The sequence below is a fragment of the Lycium ferocissimum genome, unplaced genomic scaffold, assembly GCF_029784015.1.
Source record: "Lycium ferocissimum isolate CSIRO_LF1 unplaced genomic scaffold, AGI_CSIRO_Lferr_CH_V1 ctg5839, whole genome shotgun sequence".
NCBI classification, from domain to species: domain Eukaryota; kingdom Viridiplantae; phylum Streptophyta; class Magnoliopsida; order Solanales; family Solanaceae; genus Lycium; species Lycium ferocissimum.
Window position 1 is genome coordinate 15,866 of NW_026726130.1, and position 7,012 is coordinate 22,877.

Genomic DNA, 7,012 nt, shown 5'->3' on the forward strand with positions numbered 1-7,012 from the left:
TGTTCAAATTTCTCATCAATAAGCCTTGATGGTGAAACATAAAAGGAGAAGTGATCAGTGTGTCTTATGTCTTACAAATAACCATAAAAACAATATTACTAGTCAAATATATTTCACATAAGTTTAGAGCTTACATAGGTATCCCTCGCCCGTGGCTCGACCCAAACTTCTTTTCCGTCTTCAATTTTCGTATGTGTCTTCTTCCATACCTCATGACGATTGGGTGGTCTACCAAGAGTAACTTGCTGCAAATGAAATAAACAAAGTTAATGTTTTTTGTCATTATTTGTAATTGTATTTGCTACCATCCAAATGGTTAAACAATTACCAATTTCCTCCTAGCAGTCCCCATGGACACTGAACCACAAGTGTGCAATGAGCCACCCTTCTCAGACTTTCGAGCTGCCTTTGTCTGGGCGCTCTTCTTTTGAAACTCCGGCGTAGCCCAGTATTGATTAAGCTCCTCCCAGTAATCTGTCCCAAGCCAGCCAGGTTTTTGACCTTTTTTTCGAGCTTCGGAAAAAATGTTTGACAACCGAGAACTCGCCTTCTTTGTAAAATTACTTCTAATAACATTATCCTCGACAGGGTTCCATGTACACTTTTTCTGCAAACAAATATGTAACAAACATCAGAAACAGATGTCGGAAGTGCCTACACTAAGAACACAAAATTAGACGATGAAATACGTATGATCTCCGTAATTAAGGATTAAAGATCATCTGTCGAGTTGATCGATTTTGATGAGTAGATAACACTATGAAAATCACAAGTAACCCGATACGTTCATTTTCTATTTTCCCAAGTTCGATGTAATTCTCATTCAGACACGAATCCGATAGTTTTTGTCGATAGCACAGCACATTAGAATCTACAGCAAACTGTTAATACTTGTTGCTAAGTTCATCAGCAACTTGCTGGGTTCAGATTTTCTAATAAGCAATCTGTTTACATAGAAGTAGTGTCTAGTTTGGAAAACTCGGTCACAGTTTAAACATGAAAGATTTCCCTTTTCTTTGTGATTTTTCTTTATCAACTCTACCAAATACATACCATAAACTCATTAAGGATCGCTCTTTGCGTATGACACGGCACTTCACCCCACGTCGCGAAGGCACCACTATAAAGTTTTTGTATTCTTTGTTGAGATTGCATTTGCAGCTGGCCTAGAAGGATAAAACCTGCAAAATAACAATTTTAAAACATTTAAAATTGTTAACTCAATAATTAGAAAATAATAGAGGAATTAGAATGTAATAAAGAATAAACTTACCCTTCTCCATCAGCGATGATGCGCACCCTCCGTAGATGATCTAACTTTCCAGGTGACGGAAGATTTGGACCATCAACTGAAGACGGAGTAGAAGAACGGCTAGGAGATGCCTCAGAATTTCTCGATCCAACATTTAGCCTAGAAAGGCGTGGACTGGCTGATCGAGTGGCCTCTGACGAAGGAGTCTCTGGAGATGGACAGCGTTCCATGGCAGCGAGGTAAGCGGAATGCATTCCAGGTGGAGGTATATAAGAGGGAGGCATCGAGGAACAGCCTGGGGGAGGCATATTGTAGAAAGGGGCAGTAGGTGAAATCCCGGAATAGCCCTGTGGAGGCATCGGACTATATCCCGGGGGAGGCATCAAGCTATAGCCTAGGGGAGGCAGAGTACCATAAAAAGAATGTGAAAATGATGACGTCCCCTGTGAAGGAGGATGCACTGGTGGAATGGAAGAAAGTGATGGACTCGGTGTAGATACAGTTGATTTCTCTTTACTCTTTGATGACGGGCCATGTGAAGGAGGATGCACCGGTGGAATGGAAGAAAGTGATGGACTCAGTGTAGATACAGTTGATTTCTCTTTACTCTTTGATGATGGGCCATGTGAAGGAGGATGCAATGGTGGAATAGAAGAATGAGATGCCCTCGATGTAGAGACGGTTGATTTTCCTTGACTCTTGGTAGTATTCTTTCCACGCTTACTCTTAATAGTACTCTTCCCAGGCAAACTATTACTCCGATGTCGCTCATTTTTATCACTTGATGCCATCTGCAAACTGAGATTGTTAGAACATAATAAATTAGCTAATTACTGGATAATGAGATTGTTAAAACTAATATGTTGAGGATTAAGTTTTTTTTTTTAATTGGAGTGGACATTTCATCTTCTCCCATAATGCACAAAAAGAGTAGAGAAAATTAATATTCACATGCATCACTGTATGTTAGTGCCTGACTATGCATCACTGTATGTTAGGGAAGAGTAATATTCATATAGCATCACTGTAATTAGATAATTACTGCATAATGAGATTGAAGTTTATTCCACTGAAAAAAAAAAAAAAAAAAAAAACTAAGAGAATCCAACACCAATACTGGTCTGCATATTTTGATTAGGCATCTTGCATATTTTTGGAGCAACTGGAATGTAGAGTTGCAGGTCAGCACAGATGGTATGGTGCAATGTTGGTTTTCAGGAAATATGGCATGAGAACAAAAGAGAACCTGGTGTATCTCTTGGTTAATACTAAAGACTGATAAGTTGCTAATTGTAGATCTCAATAGTCTTTGAAAATTACCACAAGTTTTGCAACTAAGTTGGGTTTTAAACCAGGTGGTTATTGGTACATGAATTTTGGGAACTTTGAACAAAAGGCTCCTGGTGGTTCTTTGTTTGCTCGATGAATTACTACGCACTCGGTGTGGTCTATTTGGTTGAAATACCGGGTCAAAGATCTGGAACCATTGGTTGGTTTCTCAGTTTCTTGTACAACTGGAGGAAATTACAAGGAGGAATTACAAGAAAGGGGCCTGTTTGTCACTGTTTTCAGGTGGAAATTTGGTTTCCTATTTTTGTAACAGGTATGGGAGTTAGAATAAATTACAAGGAGGACTCTCTCTCAGACATGCATCAGAGGAGCAACCTGGTGCTGTCACTTTGCAGCCTTGGTTGATTGCTGTTGGTGCACATGGTGCCTTACTAATAGGCACAAGGTGTGCATAAATGCAGCATTTGTTCTTTCTTTGGTGTTTGGAACACACAAAAAAAAAAAAAAACGAGAATGCAAGAGTCTTGTCGCGTCTAGTTCAAAAAGTTGTAATTCAAGAATTATCTATTTGATGACTATGGTGGAATGGGATGGGAGTCATTCGCGACCCAGGAAAAGTATGCTTGGGAGAAGAACATGTATGACGAGGTTAAGGTATATCCATAACGGCCAAGCCTACTATCTTTTTGTCATATAAGAACACTATGAAGCCTCTCTCACCCATGTCATTCCAGCAATATGATTTAAGTTCTTGATTGGGCAATTCGCAGAATTGCCCTTCTTTTGGGGTGGTCTTTAAATTTTGCCCCTCATATTTGCGGTCTTTAAATTTTGCCCTTCATATTTGTGGTCTTTAAGTTTTGCCCTTAGCTTGGATACCTAAGGTTTTGGGTTCGAACCCCCGCTCAAGCATAAAATAAAGAAATAATTTCGCAAGGCCGGAGGGAGTGCAAGCATAATTCAAGGAAAAACTAAAGTTATGCCGGAGGGGCATAACTTTTCCTCAAGACATAGTTTAGTTATGCCTTATGGAGCAAAACTTTTCCTTAAGGAACTATGCCTTATGGGGCAGACTTTTAATTAAGGCATAACCAAAAGTATGCCTTAACTAAAAGTGTGCCTTGAAAAGTTTAAAAAAAAAAAAATGTCTCAAGATCACCCCTCCGGCATAACTTCCTTAAGGAAAAACTAAAGTTATGCCGGAGGGGCATAATTTAGTTTTGCCTTATGGGGCAAAACTTTTCCTTAAGGAATTATGCCTTATACAAGGACTTTTAATTAAGGCATAACCAAAAGTATGCCTTAACTAAAAGTTAAAAAAAAAAAAAAAAAAATGTCTCAAGGCTATGGTAAGGAAAAACTAAAGTTATGCGGAGGGGGCATAACTTTTCCTCAAGGTATAATTTAGTTTTGCCTTATGGGGCAAAATTTTTCCTTAAGAAACTATGCCTTATGGGGCATACTTTTAATTAAGGCATAACCAAAAGTATGCCTTAACTAAACGTGTGCCTTTAAAAGTTAAAAAAAAAAAAAAAAAAAAAAATGTCTCAAGGCAAAATCTCGCATTTCTTCCCCAAGCATAACTTCCTTAAGGGAACTAAAGTTATGCCGGAGGGGGCATAACTTTTCCTCAAGGCATAATTTAGTTTTGCCTTATGGGGCAAAATTTTTCCTTAAGGAACTATGCCTTAAGGTATACTTTTAATTAAGGCATAACCAAAAGTATGCCTTAACTAAAAGTGTGCCTTGAAAAGTTTAAAAAAAAAAAAAAAAAAATGTCTCAAGGCAAAGTTCCTTCTCCGAGATAACTTTGGTTTTTCATAAGGATTGTATGCCGGATCCGGCAGATGTCTTGCGAAATTATTTTTTTATTTTATGCCTCGAACGGGGTTCGAACCTAGAACCTCAGGTATCCAAGCGAAGGGCAAAACTTAAAGAATACAAATATGAGGGGCAAAATTTAAAGACCACCCCAAAAGAAGGGCAATCCGTGCAAAAAATTGTTCTTGATTGATGTCAATCAAAGTCCGCATAGGTATCTAGCTATCAGCGTTCTTGTTAAATGCAGAATCCACATTAATATGACGGAGCTAATTATACTTTTGAGATTTACGGTATGATCACCACTTGGTTGTTATGGGACTTGGAGCCTCTTTTATCCGCCTTGTATAAGTTAGTATGTCTTTGTCAATATGTGCAAGTACTTGACCCCATGTGGATCATGTGACCTCTAAAATAGCAATAACCGAGTTTTTGGCCCTGGATTTGGGAATTTCTTGGTGCCGAGATGGTACTACAATAGTACGATTTAACTTTGAATGTTATTGGAGAGTATTAAATTTTTGTAGGACGTCCAATGATATCTACCTAATTGGGCTACTATTAAAGGGACACTACACATGGTTAAAATAATGATTCAATTTCATGCCATGTCTTCCGCTAGATATGCCAAATCCACAAATGTATTAAGTTGTCAAGTCTGTCATTATTTGTCTCTTTACTTTGTTCATTTTGGCTCAATTTCTTACATCTTACCCTTGGAGATAGCACTTGGAAATCATATGAGAAGAAGTGCAATCAACTAAGAAATCATGATGCCGGAGGAGATGAAGGACGGATAGACAAAACCGAAGCAAAGACGATAAAAGAACTATATAGTAGGATCCTAGTCACAATTCGAAGTGCCGAGACCATATCAAAAAGAATTGACGAACTACGAGATGAAGAATTGCGAGCCTCAAATCATTGATAGTTCATAGGGTAAGGAGGAAATCGAGTAGCAAAATATCACTTAATCCAAGATCTTCATTTACCGACTTTTGACCCTTTTCTTTCTTTTTGGTAATAGTATGATGAGAACCGGAAGATCATGCGGAATCCCATGAGATCCGAACAAGATTATATTCGACGTGAAAAGTTTCACGTCCTACATATGGAAAGTTTTCCAATGACTCTCATCGGCTTGCCACGATCCGGATTGACGTTGAGCTTGAATTGGCGAGCTCGCTTCCAAGATTACATTGTTGAAACAAGGCTTATGCGGAGGCACTCCATGGATTGAAGTTCCGGTCCACGAAGTTGAATTCTACTCCAAAAGTAGGAGTTCAACTCCGGCTTGTCGAGCTAATGGTCCTCCACTTCTCATGATTTGTCAAGATTGGTTGTACGCCATGAACAAGTTGCCGGATAGACCGTTGCTCTAAAAGGGCGTGGAAAGGACGTAAGAGCTTTGTGGGTTCGGCGGGGAGGGGAACAACAACAAAAGCGAAAAGTTGATCATGTCCAAAGAATTAGACCGGCATTCCAAAAGGCGAGAAAACAAGCTTTATGAGTTCAAGCTCACGGACCGAAGCTTGGAGCTTGAAGGTGATCATGTTTCTGAATAAACAAATAATTAGCCCAAGCAACCAGTTTGTAGAACCCTTAGATAGAAGTCACAGGTTCAAATACCGCCATTCCTACCTATTTGTATATATAGGCTTCATTGCTATGTGCATGAATGAGAACCGGAAAGAAAACCATTTCTTAAACTTAAAACTACTAGTCATTAAGAAGAGTGAATCAAATTACAAGTAAAGTCTTTTTACGGACTTGGCCTATGCATTATATCGACTTTTTAAATAGTTTAATCTTAAGAAAACAAATGAAAGCATACGCTATGCAAAGGAGTTAACATCCATTTCTGCGGGAATATTATCATCTATGTATCCCTTCTGTGAGAAAATAATCAGAATTCGTCTAATCTCAAAGCCACAAATTTTCATCAGATCAGACGGGGGGATTAAAATACAGTTGATAGAAGAAGCAAAGCAGATAATCTATTTTTTTTTTGTTTTGGTGAAGTAATTAAAATGTATTCCTTGGTTCATTAGCAAAATCCGGAAACGTTCTATCGAAATGCTTCCATGCTTCTCCATCTGATGGATGACACAATACACCGGGTGGCCTTCTATTTTCATAGTGCCATCTCATATGAGGATGAACTCAGTGATGCATACAACCTCTTTAACCTTGGTATAAGAGGTAAATAATGCATCGCCTTAACTGCAGCCCTCTTACCGCTGGCAAGCTGTTTAAAACGAGATATTCCACAAACTTTGCAATTCTCTAAATCTGCATCATCCCTATAATACAACATGCAACCTTTTTCACAACAATCAATTTTCATAGACGAGAGACCTAATTTGGAAACCAATTTTTTTGCTTTATAGTAATCATCGGGTATGTCTAAGTTCGGATTAAGTTCTTTCATAAGCTCAATCATAGCGTTCATGCCCGCTATAGAAATATTCGCATCCGATTTAATACTTAGCAATCTAACGCAACGAGACAATGCAGAGTGTGACATGCCTTCGCAAAATGGACGACTAGCCAGACTCTAATTGTGCATAAAAACGTTGTGCCTCTTCATTGGGAGGTTGATCAACAGGTTGTTGGTTGTTACCCTCATTGTACATCCCAAGAGCATCC

At 38.7% G+C, this 7,012-nt stretch overlaps 1 pseudogene; it reads left to right on the forward strand.

The window, feature by feature from the left end:
• The first annotated feature begins 2,674 nt into the window (after positions 1–2,674).
• On the forward strand, positions 2,675–5,928 carry LOC132045010 (protein ROLLING AND ERECT LEAF 2-like; annotated as a pseudogene).
• The last annotated feature ends 1,084 nt before the right edge of the window (positions 5,929–7,012 follow it).